General features: G+C 47.2%; 1 protein-coding gene across 6 annotated transcripts in view; it reads right to left on the reverse strand.

Annotated features, from left to right (window-relative positions):
* LOC310888937 (SET-binding protein-like) overlaps positions 1-3,858 on the reverse strand; it is a 310,630-nt gene extending 306,772 nt beyond the window's left edge. For 3 of the 6 annotated variants that reach the window (XM_083852592.1, XM_083852591.1, XM_083852576.1), the window contains exon 1: positions 3,397-3,857. The gene's annotated coding sequence lies outside the window, so the exon portion shown is untranslated. Of the gene's footprint in view, positions 1-3,396 lie in introns of all 6 variants that reach the window. The other 3 variants (XR_014576265.1, XM_083852590.1, XM_083852593.1) reach the window with 3 other exon arrangements.
* Between the last annotated feature and the right edge of the window lie 10,530 nt (positions 3,859-14,388).

A 14,388-nucleotide genomic window follows, 5' to 3' on the forward strand; every position in this document is an offset into this window, starting at 1 on the left:
AGAACTGTTTTTACGTGGTTCATTAGACAATAGCTTTTCTTGCTACTAGTTGGGTCAAGAGTCAAAATTGCTGTGTAATTGCAAGTCTCCAAGCACAAGGCAAGAGTTTTTCAGTCCTGGAGGGTGTTGTCCAAAGGGGAAAGAAAACAGAAGGGAAAGATTATGTGTGAGCAATTGAGCCCTACTGAGAGGGCAAAAAAAGTCACTGAAACTGGGATTAGCCAAATCTTGTAATGGAAAACAAGTCTCCTGTTGGTAAGCTGGCACTTACACCTAAGAGACGTGTGCTGGGGAAAGGAGCTCAAAGGATGGGTTCAAAACAGACCAGAAGAGGAGATTAAGCAGCATCTGAAGCCAAAAAATGATGGTCAGACCTTTTCAAGCATTTAACTTCTTGAGTTAATTAAGCATGTGGCCATAGCAGTTATTAAAGAACAGTTCCCAACTTAATCAAAGTACATTATTGAAAATGATACTGAGAAACCTCAGTAGAGAAACCCAGCAAGTATCAAGTCAAGCTAAATAGCTCAGTTACGATTATTAATAATAAATCATGGCCACTGTTTCTTTTATTTGCCAACAACTAGCATAGCTTATGGATCTGCACTAACCTAACACACTATTTTATTGCATTTCAGAGAGTGCATCCTCCTAAAATGATAATGTGTTAATAATCTATGCTGGGCTTTTTGACAGGAACCAAAGAGCTCAAACAACTTGAAATAATATCAGCAAAAAATTATTTATTCCCCATCCCTAGTTGCAGAGAAAACAGAGGTTTTCTTGGCTCAGTTACTTCTCAATAGATTTCTGGTTTCAATTAAAACTTTGAGTCTGAGAAGTTAAATAAAAAAAAAAAAAAAGCCAATAAGAGATGGAAGAGTTGTCTCTATTCACTGTGTGTTTCTGCTTCCCCCCCTCTGCTTTTACATAACCCTTCCAAGCTAAGAGCAGAGGCTAAAGCACAACTACATTGTTTGGAGGATTTTTCTCCTTTCGGCTAAAAAGCAAATGGCCAAAAATGAATTAAAAAAACATTAAAAAAAAAAACATGGGTGTCTCCCTTCACGCAGAAGGCTGGCGTGGGGGTTTGCACCCCGAGGTGTTTTCCCCCTGTGTTTCTGCAGGTTTGGGGCAATGCTCCCCAATCGTCCCGGCCTGAGGCAGGCAGGTCGGGGGCTGCTGCCGCTTGGGGCCATGGCCCCCAACAGTCCTGTTCCCACAGAGAGCCGCTGTCGCTGCCGAGGGCTGGTGATATGCTCCCTGGCAGTGGAGGGCTGGCAGCTCAGCGCCTCGCACACCTGACAGACGGACATTTCAGGCAGAGCCCCAACACCTCAGCCCCAGCAGCAGCCCGGGGTGGGGGCACCCCGTTGTGTCACACCCCCCGGCATCGCCCCGGGGACCCAGAGGGGCCGGGGGACCCTATCCTCCCCAGCCCCGGGGCCACTGCCGGTGGCGAGGTGCCCTTGGAGCATCAGGCCCAAGATTATCAGCGGTGTTTATTGGAAGCGGAAACGAATCGGAAATCCTTCTTTCAGTGGCCTTTGTAGGGACAGGAATACGCGCAGGCAGTGGCAAGCTGCGCCAAACACAGCGGGGCGGATGGTGCTGGGGTGCTGCACGAACACACGGACACTCACACTCACCGAATCCCACACTCACCCACACACTCACTTGCACACCGCACCCTGTGAGCAGGGCAGGAGGCAGCCACTGCTTCGCCTCAGAGACCTGATTTCCCCATGTCCATGGTGCGGGGGGACTGTGAGAAGGGGTGTGAGTGTGTGTGTCTGTGAGTGTGTGAGAGAGCGTGTGTATGTGAGGGAGTGTGTGTGAGAGCATGTGTGTGCATTTGTGTACATGTGGATGTGCATGTGAGTGTGAGTGCATGTGTGTGAGGGTAGAGTGTGAGAGCGTGTGTACGTGAGTGTGTGTGTGCATGCAGTTGTGCATGTGGGTATGTGCATGCATGCAAGTGTGTGTACACAAGTGTGTGTGCAAGTATGTGTGAGTGCATGTTTCTGTGTGTGCATGTGAGCATGTGTACATGTATAAGTGTGTGTATATGAGTGTGTGCCTCTGTGTGTGCATGTACGCATGAGTGTGCACGCATGTGTGTGTGAAAGAGCGTCTGTGTGTGTGTGTGATGTGTGTGTGCCCAGGACTGGGCAGGGAGCCTTGCACCAGGGCTAGAGCTGACAACAGCTGCCCTCAGCTGCAGCCTGGGTTGTGCCCCCCCCGGCACACACACACACGCACAAACATACACACAGACAGACATACACACACACACACGGACACACACTCTCCCCCCCACACACACATTTACACACACTCACACTTGCATACTCGCTCGCACACACACTCATGCACACACACATTCACACACGCACTCACCCCCCCCACACCCACTCACAGTCACACACTCATACCCATACACGCAAACACACACATACACTCATACTCATATAAACTCACACAAATACTTGCAAACATAGACACACACACTCACACGCTTGCACACTCACACCCCCCACATTCACACACTCACCCCCCCAGCTCCTCACCACCCCCCCCCCCGAGCTCACTGGGGGCCAACCGGGGGCCCCGGGACGGCGCGCAGGGACTAATCCCCCCCAATTAACAACACACCTCGGTCCGGCAACGAGCGGGGGATCCCACACCTCTAAACACCCCCAGCCCCGCTCCTGCCGCGTCCTTCCCAATGTCAGAGGGGTAGCGGCGCCCCCCCCAGCGGGCAGCGCCGAGCCCTGGGGGGGGGGGGTGCACGCCCACCCTCATGCCCACCCGCTCACACTCACGCACGGATCCCAAAAAGGTTACAGAGTTGCTCTCTAGCTCCACTTAACCTGCAATTTACGAAGCCGGGGGGACTCTTCCCCCCTGCTTTCCCCACGCAGAGCTGCCACCTCCCCGCGGCCCCGCTGGGGGAACACATACAGGCTAGCAAATTTGGGGGGGGGAGGGGAGGTAAAAGGGGGCGACACGTTATGCAAGCTCCTAAAAAAATTGCAACCCCTTCCCAGCAGCACGCTCATACCCCACCCCCCACCCCCCCAAAACGCGCCCATGCAACCCCCGGCAGCCACAAAGCATGGGGAGGGAAGGGATCGGGGGTAGAGGGCTCGCAGGCATCCCAGCCCCCCCATAAATAAAGCCCTTTCCGCGCCATTGCGAAGTCACAACATGAAAATAAAAGGAGACGACATTAACTTTTGCATGCGGAGAGGAAAAAGGCGGGGGGGGGGGGGGGTGAAAGAAGCGAGTGGATGAGACCCTCCCGCAATCCGGATCAGCAAGACAGAGCTTTCCTCGATGCCTCCCGGTTTTTGTCGCCTTTTTTTTTTTTTTTTTTTTTTTTTTTTTACTAACCCACATCCCCCCAAAAAACGGCAGCGGGGGCTTCTTAGCAGCTTCCTCTTCTTCTTCTTTCTTCCTCCTCCTTCTCTCTCGGCTTTCCCCCCTTCTTGTCTCTTCTCTTTTAGATCCCGGTTTCGAGCCCTCGCCACAGCCCCCAAAGGTGCTTTTGCTTGTGTTGCGGCAAACCCATGGCGGTGTTCATCTGTCAGATTAGGGGAGCGCACGGCCGCGCAGCACACGCAGAGCGCAGAGGGAGGAGGGCGGGGGGAGGAGGGAAGGCACCCGGGGAGAGGGAGATGGACGGACAGACAGCCGGCTGGAGAGCTCGCTAGACAAATGATAGATAGATAAATAGAGCGAGGGAGAGCGAGAAAGGGGGGAAAATGGCGTCTTGGAAGCCGGAATCCTGGAGTAAATCAAATTAACACGCAACACCCAGAGAGCAGTCCTGGCTAAATTTAGCAGGATCCAAAATAAAATGGAAAGGAAAAGGGGGGTGGGAAGGGGGAGAAGGAGGAGGGGGGGGTGAAAGTTAGGAGGAGGAGGGGAAGGAGGCAAAAAAAAAAAAGGAGAGCAAAAATAAAAAATAAAAAAAAATAATGCACTGGATAAAATCCTGGATTTGAAATCGATGGAGCTTGTCTCTGTCTCTCTCGCTTTTCCTTTTCTTTTCCTTTTTTTTTTTTTGAGTGGGGGCTTTTTTTTTTTTTTTTTCTGCCTGTTTGTTGTTGCCGGTTGTTTTGGGGCCTCTTGCAGGGGGACGCGGGGAGGGGAAGCGTTTTCGCTTTTGCTTTTTTCCCGGCGAGGAGTTGAAAAAAAAAAAAAAAGAGAGAGAAAAAAAACGAGAAAAAGGCTTCTTTTTTTTTTTTTTTTTTTTTTTTTTGGCGGCGAGGAAGCTGTTCCCTTTATTCCTGCTCTCTTTTCCAGAGCGGGCCCGGGTGCTGGTGCCGGAGGGCCGCACTGCCCCGCGCTGGGCCGGGGGAGGGCAAAGGAGAGGCGGGGGGAATCCCCTCCAACACCCCGGGTCTTTAATGGGCGCACACCGGTCCCCACCTCCCGGCTCGGCAAGGGGGTGTTTTTTGGGGCCGCTTTTTACTCCCCGCTGATTTTTTTTTCCCTTTCTCTGTCTTGTATTTTGTCTTTGGGTCTGGGTTCCCCCCTCCCTCCCTCTCCTTCCCTGCGGGGGGCAGTGATTTGTTTAAGCAGATCTGGGGGCTGCTGGCTTCGGCTCTCTTTCCCCGGTTTCTGTCGCTCCCGGAGTCCTGCAGCACTGCCGGGGGGGGGGGGGGGCGGGAATAAATGGCACACAAACACACACGCTCACACTCGGTGTGGCTGCAATGCTCAGCCCTGGGTTAATGTACTCAACAGTGCCACTACCTGACACAACAGCATCACTGATGGGGGCAGGGGAGAAAAGGCAGAGAAGGTGAGAGACTGGGCTCAGAGCTGCTCAGCCCACCCCAAAGTCTCCCCCCCCCTCCCCCCTGCACATACCCTTGTGACACCGCAGCCCCTGCGGGCTCTTGCCCTGGGCAGGAGATTTTTAGGGTCCACTGACTACTGCTCAGACCTGACGTGGGGCTGGAGGAGGCAAGCAAAGACCTCGACAGCTTTGTGAAGGTGAGGATGAAACCTCCCCCTGTATTAATCAGTAGTTGTGCCCAAAATGTGCCCTGGGCCAGGGGATGCGAAGGCAGAAGCCGTGCAAAATCCAAACCCTTGGATTTTTGCTTTCCTAGCCTTTCTCTTCCAGCAGTCTGGATGCCACTGCGGTTTGGGCTGCCAGCTTGGCAAACCGTTACTCACAGGTGTAAATTGTTGGCTTGCCCGACTAATCATGAGGGTGACAAGGAGGAACCTCCAGAAAAGGAAGGGTTGTGGGATGGAGCCGTGCAAGTGTACTTACAGGTGGAGGTGACGTTGGGAGGACCCTGCATGGGTCCCTCTGCACATTTGATCCCTGGCAGTGATGGTGCTGCTGCCTCCCAGCCCCAGAGAGTTTCAGGAGGCTCAAAGCACACAGAGTTTCTCCCCTTTGCTCTGGTACAAACGGTAACCACAGGCCGTCATCCGAGTGACCTGAATTCAGGGCCTGGTGCAAGGACTACCTGGGTTGACCCTCACCAGCCATGAAGGCAAATTCATATGCCACAGCCCCTTAAATGTGCTGCAAGTCCTTCTACATGTCCTTCAACATGTCCTTCTACAACATAGGTCCCAGTGTAGCTCCAGCTGGGTAGGAGGGCTCCGTATGGTCCAGGAGATGCCAGCATATACCTCACCACCCCTCAGGAGACTCAACTAAATGGATAAGTATGTGCCCTTAGCCCCACTGTGCTTTCTGGGAAAATGCTTTCTGGAAAAATCTCATAGATAAAAACCACCCTGAGCCATTTTTCCCTTTAGATCTCTCCATATGACTCACCTCTGCCATGCTGCCTGCAAATCCCAAACTGATGAGGTTGGTTAGAGGCAACAGGCTGTGTCCGTCCTTCTCCTGTGGTCCTGTCCTCCCGCTTCTCTCCACCAACAGCAGAACACAAATAAATAAATCAATAAAATACACAAAAAACTATGACCAACAGATCAGCCCCACTTCCATCCCAAACAAATATGCAACCCAAAAACTTTTGAATCGGAAACGTCACACTGAAAATGTTGACATTTCTGATTGAAGCCAAACAAGAATTGTCATTTCAAATCAGCACTTTGACATGGAGTGGAGGCTTGTTTGTTTAAATCAAATCACCCAACTGGAGCTACGTTTTGTCATTTTCTGTCTGAACACAATGAAGAGAAATAGTTTCAATGTTTCCTGGCAGAGCTGAGAGTGACATTTTCCTTATTTCTTTTTCCTGAAGAATTTTTTTCCTGAAGAATTTTAGTTTCGAAAACGTTTGGCAGGTAAATCTTCTGCACTGACCATTATCTTCCTCCTTGGAAGAAGCCAACACACAAGATTAGGAAATAATTGGCTTGATTGAATTAATGCAGAAAATCAAACTCTGGACCAAAATACTCCAACAAGAAAAAGAACAACAACATCAATTTTGATTTTCCTTTGTTAGAAAATTCTGTTTTGTTTATATTTAAGAAGTTTTGGATAAAAAAAAACTCTTGAACCTTTGCTCTTTTTATCTTGTTTTTCTTTTCTTCTTGAGACTATACATATACATATGCATTTAAGCAGCCCCATTTAAATAATTTCAAACTGAGAAGTTCAATTTGGAAAGCAATCTAGATAATGACTTATTTAATGATCACTTGCTTTGAAGACATGGGGGAGTCTAAAACTAAAATGAAAAAAAAAAAAGCTTCAAAACCGTTACAGGAACTTTTTGATTGATCCAAAGTTATTTTTAGGTCTGTGTTACATATGACTTGCAAACACCAAAATATCACACCTAATTACCTGTAGACCACAAACTCTGAGAAAACCCATCGGACTAAATTTTGTAACCAGAAAAAGAGCCATTCCTTCAAGTGATCACTCTGTATGATGTGTGAGCATAAATTGTTATGCACACAGGGTTGACTTCAAAGGATTTCTTACCTATAGTTTTGTCTTCTAGATCTAGAACATTCTGCTTTTTAAAAAAATCTCTCCCTCCAATTCTGCAGTGTGTCAGGGAGTTAGTACAATCTGAGTGGTTAATCTGCAGAAGGAAATTTACTTTTCTTTGTTCTTTTCACTTAAAAAACAGCATGGCATTCATAAAGTCGGTTTGGTTCCTGCAGTGGACCTGAGATGCATTTCCTATTTGTGTCTGATATGCAGATGTTTTATAATGAAGGCCATAAGCCTGTTATTTTTATATAAATAGTATATTGAGTTAAATATGTATACAAGCCTTTCTAGGTTCAAGGTATGAATTAATGTTAGGCAGAATTGTTGGGTGACATGTAAATTAATGTAAAAGAAAAAAGGTATCTTGCAAGGCCCCAGTAAAACACTGGCAGTGCTTTATGTGCTTCAAAAATGAAAACAAATGATTAAAAAACACTATTTACAATTTGTTTAACTGCTTAAAGCAGACTATTTTGTTTATGTGTTTTAGCTTTTTAGCTCTCTAGTGCACTTCTGAATTTTACATAGAAGATATCTATCTACCTATCTATACACACATCGACTCTTAGACATACGCTGGTTAGCAATTCATTGGATCTCATTGCAACACAAGAGATGAGAGATTATACTCCAAGACAGTTGAAAATAGGGGGAAATGTAAATGTATTTTCCATTTTCTGTTCAAGAATTGGAAAATCAGCTGTTTGAACAATTGGTCAAAAAATAGAAATAACAGTGATTTTAAAAGTTGCCCTTTTATTTTGCAAATCCCTCAGACGTGGTATTGAGTTTCAACATTGTTGCGTGAATAAAGACAAGCAAGAATCAAAATTCAAGGGTTGGAAACCAAGCGCAAAGCTAATTTTAGTAGATATAAATACACTCTTTGGTTGTTTCTCCACTAGTATATTTACTCCCCAGCATCCCAAACCATTACTCTTGTCGAATATTTTGATAATTGAGTATTGTTATTCTTATCTCAGCATCTCTTTGATAGGGACAAAGACTATGCCATGCTCATTACTATCCGAAAACAAAAGAAAAAGATTTTGTCTTCTATTTCTCAACCAGGACAATTAGAAGAAGACCTTGGTAGCTTAGTAACATTGTATTACAGCATGGGGGATGACCACATGGGAGGCTCAGGTTCAAGTCCAGACTTTCTTATCTACCAGATCTTTCCACAGCTGCCTTCCCATTACCAAGCCAGTGACTAAACATTTCTCTGTAATCAGGCAGCACACAAAAGTTGCGGGGCTCAGTGATGCAGCATTTGCTGACACACCAGCAGAAGACCAGGATCTGCCCTTTGCACAGGCTGCTCAGACTTGCGAGTCCTTTTGAAAACCTTTGAATGTTTGCCTCCTGTAGCTCTTTCAACATCCATCGGTTTGTTACTACTCTTCCAATTGTGATTATATTTCGCAGTCTTTCCAGAGCAAACAAGTAACTCTGACCTTGTAAGTGCATGAAATTCTTTCCCTCATAAATAACTTCAAAGAAACTAATTACTAATAAGCATCAAAACCCACCCTGGATTCTCATGTGCATCGTTGATCTAATATGCTGTGGATTTCAATCACAGTTTTCATGCTGATTACAATTTTGCATATTATATATAGAGAGACTTGTATATATATATATACATATGTATATGTATATATTTAAGGCTTTATAAACTAATATAGAAGCAGGAACATGAATAAGAAACAACACATTAGCAAAAATGTTACATCAGTCAATGAAGCCGGGTCTGGCAGGAGGTAATTTAAAGCTACATAATTTAGGATGGGAAGTGAATGGAAATACTGGGTCTGTTTGGGAATTCTATGTATAAAGAATTATTTAATCTAACTCTAAAAGAAAGTCATAAAAGGAACTGATAACTAGAAGTTGAAATCAGAGAGAAGATCACATTGCTATGAAGATGTACGTAGTTCATAGTGATTAATCATTCCAGAAATTTAGTAGGAGGATTGGTAAAAATCACTATCTCATGACATTTTCAGGTTGGAGACTGGATGACTTTCTAGAAGATATTTTTTAGCCAGGCAAAAGTAATTGGGTTCAGGACAAGAGCAGACATAAAATGAGTTAAGAACTGCCTAACTGACAATTCCCTGAAAGTAATTGTCAATGCAGAATTATTGTTGAAGAGGAGTGTTACTAGAGTTTTCCCCTATGCTATTCATCAGTGATCTGGAAATAAATATAAAACCACTCCTGATGACATTTGTAGAAGACATTATGGTTGGCAAAATAGCAAAGAATAAGATTCCAGGGTGGCCTGGTGAAAAAAGCTGCACCGCCTGGCTCAGGCAAACAAAATGCATTTTAATGCAATAAGGTGCTAGTTCTGCTTCTTGGGAACTCAGACAAAAGCCCTGTAACGTGACCAACTTCAGCCTGGACAAACACCACAGTGCCAGCTCAGAGCTGGACCGTCAAATCCCAAAGTGCTGATATGATCCTTGGCTCTGCAGCCAGGTGACTTGCGGTGTATGGCACTGGTAAGGGTGAACCTGAGAGGCTGTTTATGGGTCTGACAGCCACATTTCAAAACATATGGTGACAAAATTGGAGAGGGTACAGAAAAGAGCCACAAAAATGATTGAGGGCTGGAGAAAATGATTTGCAGGGCAAGCAGTGAAGAATTATGTTTAGCTATCAGAAATAGTTTTGATTTTGGGGAGAAAATGACTTGTAGGGGAGGAAATTACAAAGTAACAAAGGACTAGAGATAGGCACCTAATTTCTCAGGGGAGCTGGCCTGGGACACTTTCTCCCTTCAGCATTTCCTACAAAATGTTTTAAGTGACCCCTACCCACTGTAAATCCAACTAATCCCTAAGTCTGTCTAGGAACTGTAATGGAAAGACCTCAGTTAAAGCTTTGAGGTCCACTTTGTGGCTAGGTGTTTTATTTCCCCAGAGTAATTCTGGATTTGCCCAGGGATTCCTTTCTGGAAACAAAGGTTTATCTGAATGAATTAAATTATTCTTTAGCCTAAACCAAGGTGAAACACTGATATCCCTGAGAGGCTGGAGACAGACTAGATGACCTAGATGGTCCTTCCTGGCTTGACAGTCTTTGAAAATAAATTTGCATAACAATCATGTAAATGTCTGTCCAACTTTGTCTGACAGCAATGTGTGCATAGCCCAGCTCTCACAAAAAGTCCTATATAATTCTGATCAAATCCTACTACTCCTAGTTGAAAATATCAGGCTGAAGAAACACCACCATAAGGTGAGTACAAATCATGACTTTTCCTAAGAAATTATGGAATGAGTGTAACTGGAAGTTTTTGCTTTGACTACCTGTGGTAAGGAAGATTGCTCCAATCCAAGATGGACTTGGCAGAGAAAGTGACAGTGTCACCTTCATGGCAAGATTCCTGTGGTAATGTGTGATATGACTTACATTTCCAGCCTATCCAAGTCAGAGCAGATACCTGAACCTCTTCTTCTAGATAAGTGCTCCACATGTGACACAGTTGGCTATTCTTGGATGGGTCTGCCATTGCATTTGGTGGGACTGATCAGTTAGGCATGAATAACATTAATTGGATCAGGGATAATTGATTGTCTTTGCCCATGGATGTCCACAGGAAAGGACAATTTTAATTAATTTATTTTTTTCTTCTGAAAAAAAAAAAAAACACAGAATAGACTCAGTTTTATTAAAGTATGAACTGCACTCCCCTTACCACCTCCCCAAAAAAACTGTGCCATCAAACTTTAGAGAATATGAAAACATCTTCCTCCTTTGCTCTGTGTGATTTTATTGGTCCAGTCACAAACAGGGAACTGTGGTGGTTTCACTCAGGTGGGCAGCCGAGTTCCACCACAGTCGCTCTCTCACTCCCCCTCCTCAAAGAGGAAGGGGGAGAAAATATGACACAGAGAGCTCAAGATTTGAGATAAGGATAATGTAATTAAAGGGAAAAGGGAGAGGGGGAAAAAAACGAAAGAGGAAAAAAAAAAAGCAAAGGCTGTTCAGAAGCACAGAGAGGAGAAAAAAAAAAAAAAAAGCAGTTACTCTCTACCTCCCATCAAGGAGCGATGTTCGGTCACATCCTAGAAAGCAGGGCCTCAATAAGCGTAGCGGTTGTTTGGGAGGACAGACGCTTCCACCATGAGAGCCGCCCCCGCCCCCCCTTCCCCTTTTCCACTTTTTATTGCTGAGTGTGACATCATATGGTATGGAATATCCCTTTGGTCGGTTTAGGTCAGCTGCCCTGGTGATGTCCCCTCCCCATCACTTGCCCACCCCCAGCCTGCTGGCTCTTGGGGGCTTGGAGGGAGTCCTGATGTGGTGCCAGTGTTGTGCAGCAATAGACACAACACTGGAGTGATACTAGTGCTGTCCTAGCTACAAGTGCAGAGCACAGCACTGTATGGGCTGCTGCGGGGAAAGTTAACTCCATCCCAGCTGGACCCAGCACAGGAACACAGACCTGAGATAATGTCAGCAATCGGAGGATGCATTACACAGTTTAGCTGAGACTGGATTCGAAACCATTTGTAGGAAAAAATGAGTGTGCTCACATGGAGGAACCTGGTCATGGTATCAACCAGGCAGAAAACCATGGCCTCCGCATCTCTTGCGGCCTCTCCAGCCGCAGTCACTGATGTGGCTACTCAGACGGAGGGCTTGGGGAAACACGCAGCCATCTCGGTCTTGGGCTGCAGGGTGTGCCCGAGTCTTCTGTCGGTATCTGACAGCAGCAGTGGTGGGTATGCCTGTGGGAGGTGTGCCCAGATTGAAGAGCTGCTCAGCCAGGTAGCTGAGCTTCGGGAGGAGGTGAGCAGGCTCAGGAGCATCAGGGAGTCAGAGAGGGAAACTGACTGGTGGAGGTGTACTCTACCCTCTCTGAGACAGACTCATGAGCCTGCCATATCACAAATGTCTCCAGCTACGCAGAAGACAAAAGTTCCCTCATCCCACCAGGCAGTAGGAGGAGACCTAGGCCAAGGGGGGGAATGGAGGCAGGTTCCTGTTCGGGGCGGTAGGCGAGCCCTGTCCCTGCCCACCTCACCTTCCCATCTACCCTTATATAACATGTATGAGGGTCTAGAACACGACAGTCAGAACAACGAAGTAGATGAATGCCCATCCCAGTTGGAGAGGGTGCCTAAGGCAAGGCAACCTATCCCCCGCATTGCTACATCATCTGTCAAAAAAGAAAGAAGGGTTATTGTCATGGGGGACTCCCTTTTGAAAGGGACAGAGGGCCCAATATGCCGACCGGACCCTACCCACAGGGAAGTCTGTTGCCTCCCTGGGGCTCGGGTGAGAGATTTCGCTAAGAAAGTCACTCGCCTGGTACGGCCCACCGGCTACTACCCGCTACTGGTCTTTCAGGCTGGTAATGATGAGGTAGCAACGAGAAGTCCGAGAGCGATCAAAAGGGACTTTAGGGCTTTGGGGCGACTACTTAAAGGATCAGGGGCACAGGTTGTGTTTGCCTCTGTCCTTCCGATAGGGGGGATCGATGCTGACAAACAGACTCGTCACATTAACATGTGGCTTCGGGACTGGTGCAACCAGCAGAACTTTGGGTTTTTCGATCACGGGAAGGTCTACGCGACACCAGGCCTGCTGGCACCAGATGGGATGCGCCTCTCTCAGAGAGGGGTGAGGATTTTTGCTCAGGGGTTGGCAGGGCTGATAGATAGGGCTTTAAACTAGAGTCGAAGGGGGAAGGGGATAAAACCAGGCACGCCGGTGATGAGCTAAGGGATGGTGTGCTAGAATCAGAGGGACTGTGTCCTAGTGAGGTCCTTTGGTCGGCTACACAAGGTGCTGCGTATAGGGAGGCGCATTTGAAGTGCTTCTACACAAATGCGCGCAGTATGAGGAATAAAATGGATGAGCTGGAAGTCTTGGCCCAGTCCCACAGCTACGACATCATCGGCATAAGCGAAACCTGGTGGGATGAGTCCTGTGACTGGTGTGTTGCAATAGATGGTTACAGGCTCTTCAGGAGGGACAGGCAGGGTAGGCGAGGTGGCCGGGGTGGCAATGTATGTGAAGCATGGGCTGGACTGTGTGGAACTTGAAGCTGGCGATGGCAAAGTTGAGAGCCTCTGGGTAAGGATTAAGGGACGAACAAATAAAGGGGATGTCATTGTGGGAGTCTATTACAGACCACCTGGCCAGGGCGACAACGCTGATGAATTATTCTTTGCAGAACTAAGAGATGCCTCGAGATCGATTCCCCTTGCCCTAATGGGGGATTTCAACTTGCCAGACATCAACTGGGATCACCACACGGCCGACACGAGCAAGTCCAGGAGGTTCATAAAGCACCTAGATGATAACTTCTTGGTGCAGGTGCTAAGTGAGCCAACTAGGAAAGGCGCCCTCCTTGATCTGTTGCTGGAGAACAGAGAGGGTCTTGTGGGAGACGTGGCAATTGGCGGCCGTCTCGGTCATAGTGACCATGAAGTGGTTGAGTTTAGAATTTATGGTGACAGAAGGAAGACTGCCACCAACACTTCAGCCCTGGATATGGGGAAAGCAGACTTCAGGCTGCTCAGGGAACTAGTCAGCAAGGTCCCCTGGGAAACTGCTTTTGAAGGCATTGGCGTCCATCAGTGCTGGTCCATCTTTAAGCACGGCCTCCTAAAAGCACAAGATCAGGCGATTCCAAAATATCGGAAGTCAGGCAAGCGGGGCAGAAGGCCGGCCTGGCTGATCAGGGATCTTCTACTGGAGATTAGGCGAAAAAAGAAAGTGTACGGCTGCTGGAAGGAGGGTCAGGTGACGAGGAAGGAATACAGGGATGCTGTTCGTGTTTGTAGGGAGAAAATTCGTGTGGCCAAAGCCCAACTAGAGTTGAAGCTGGCCATGTCTGTGGGAGACAATAAAAAAGGTTTTTTTTAAATATGTGAACAGAAAAAGGAGAACCAAAGAAAACATAGGTCTGCTACTAGATGGGGAGGGTCTCCTCACAGACAAGGACATAGGCAAAGCAGAGACGTTTAATGCCTTCTTCGCCTCTGTCTTCAATGCTGATGATGGGCTTCGGGACCCAGGGTACCCTGAGCTGGAGGACCATGACGGTGGGAATGACCAACTCCCAACCGACCCTGAATGTGTGCAGGATTTGCTGCTCCACCTGGATCCATACAAGTCCATGGGTCCGGATGGGATTCATCCCAGGGTGCTTAAAGATCTGGCTGGGACCTCTCTCAATTATTTTTCAACGATCTTGGGAATCTGGAGAGGTCCCATTGGACTGGAAGCTGGCAAATGTTGTGCCAATTTTCAAGAAGGGTAAGAAAGAAGACCCTAGCAATTACAGGCCTGTCAGTCTCACGTCAGTGCCTGGTAAAATTATGGAGAGGATGATCCTTGAAGTTCCTGAAGCACACCTGGGGGACAACGCAGTCATTGGTCCCAGCCAACATGGGTTCATGAGGGGT

Source organism: Anser anser (genome assembly GCF_964211835.1).
Source record: "Anser anser genome assembly, contig: SUPER_W_unloc_6, whole genome shotgun sequence".
In the NCBI taxonomy this organism is placed as follows: Eukaryota; Metazoa; Chordata; class Aves; order Anseriformes; family Anatidae; genus Anser; species Anser anser.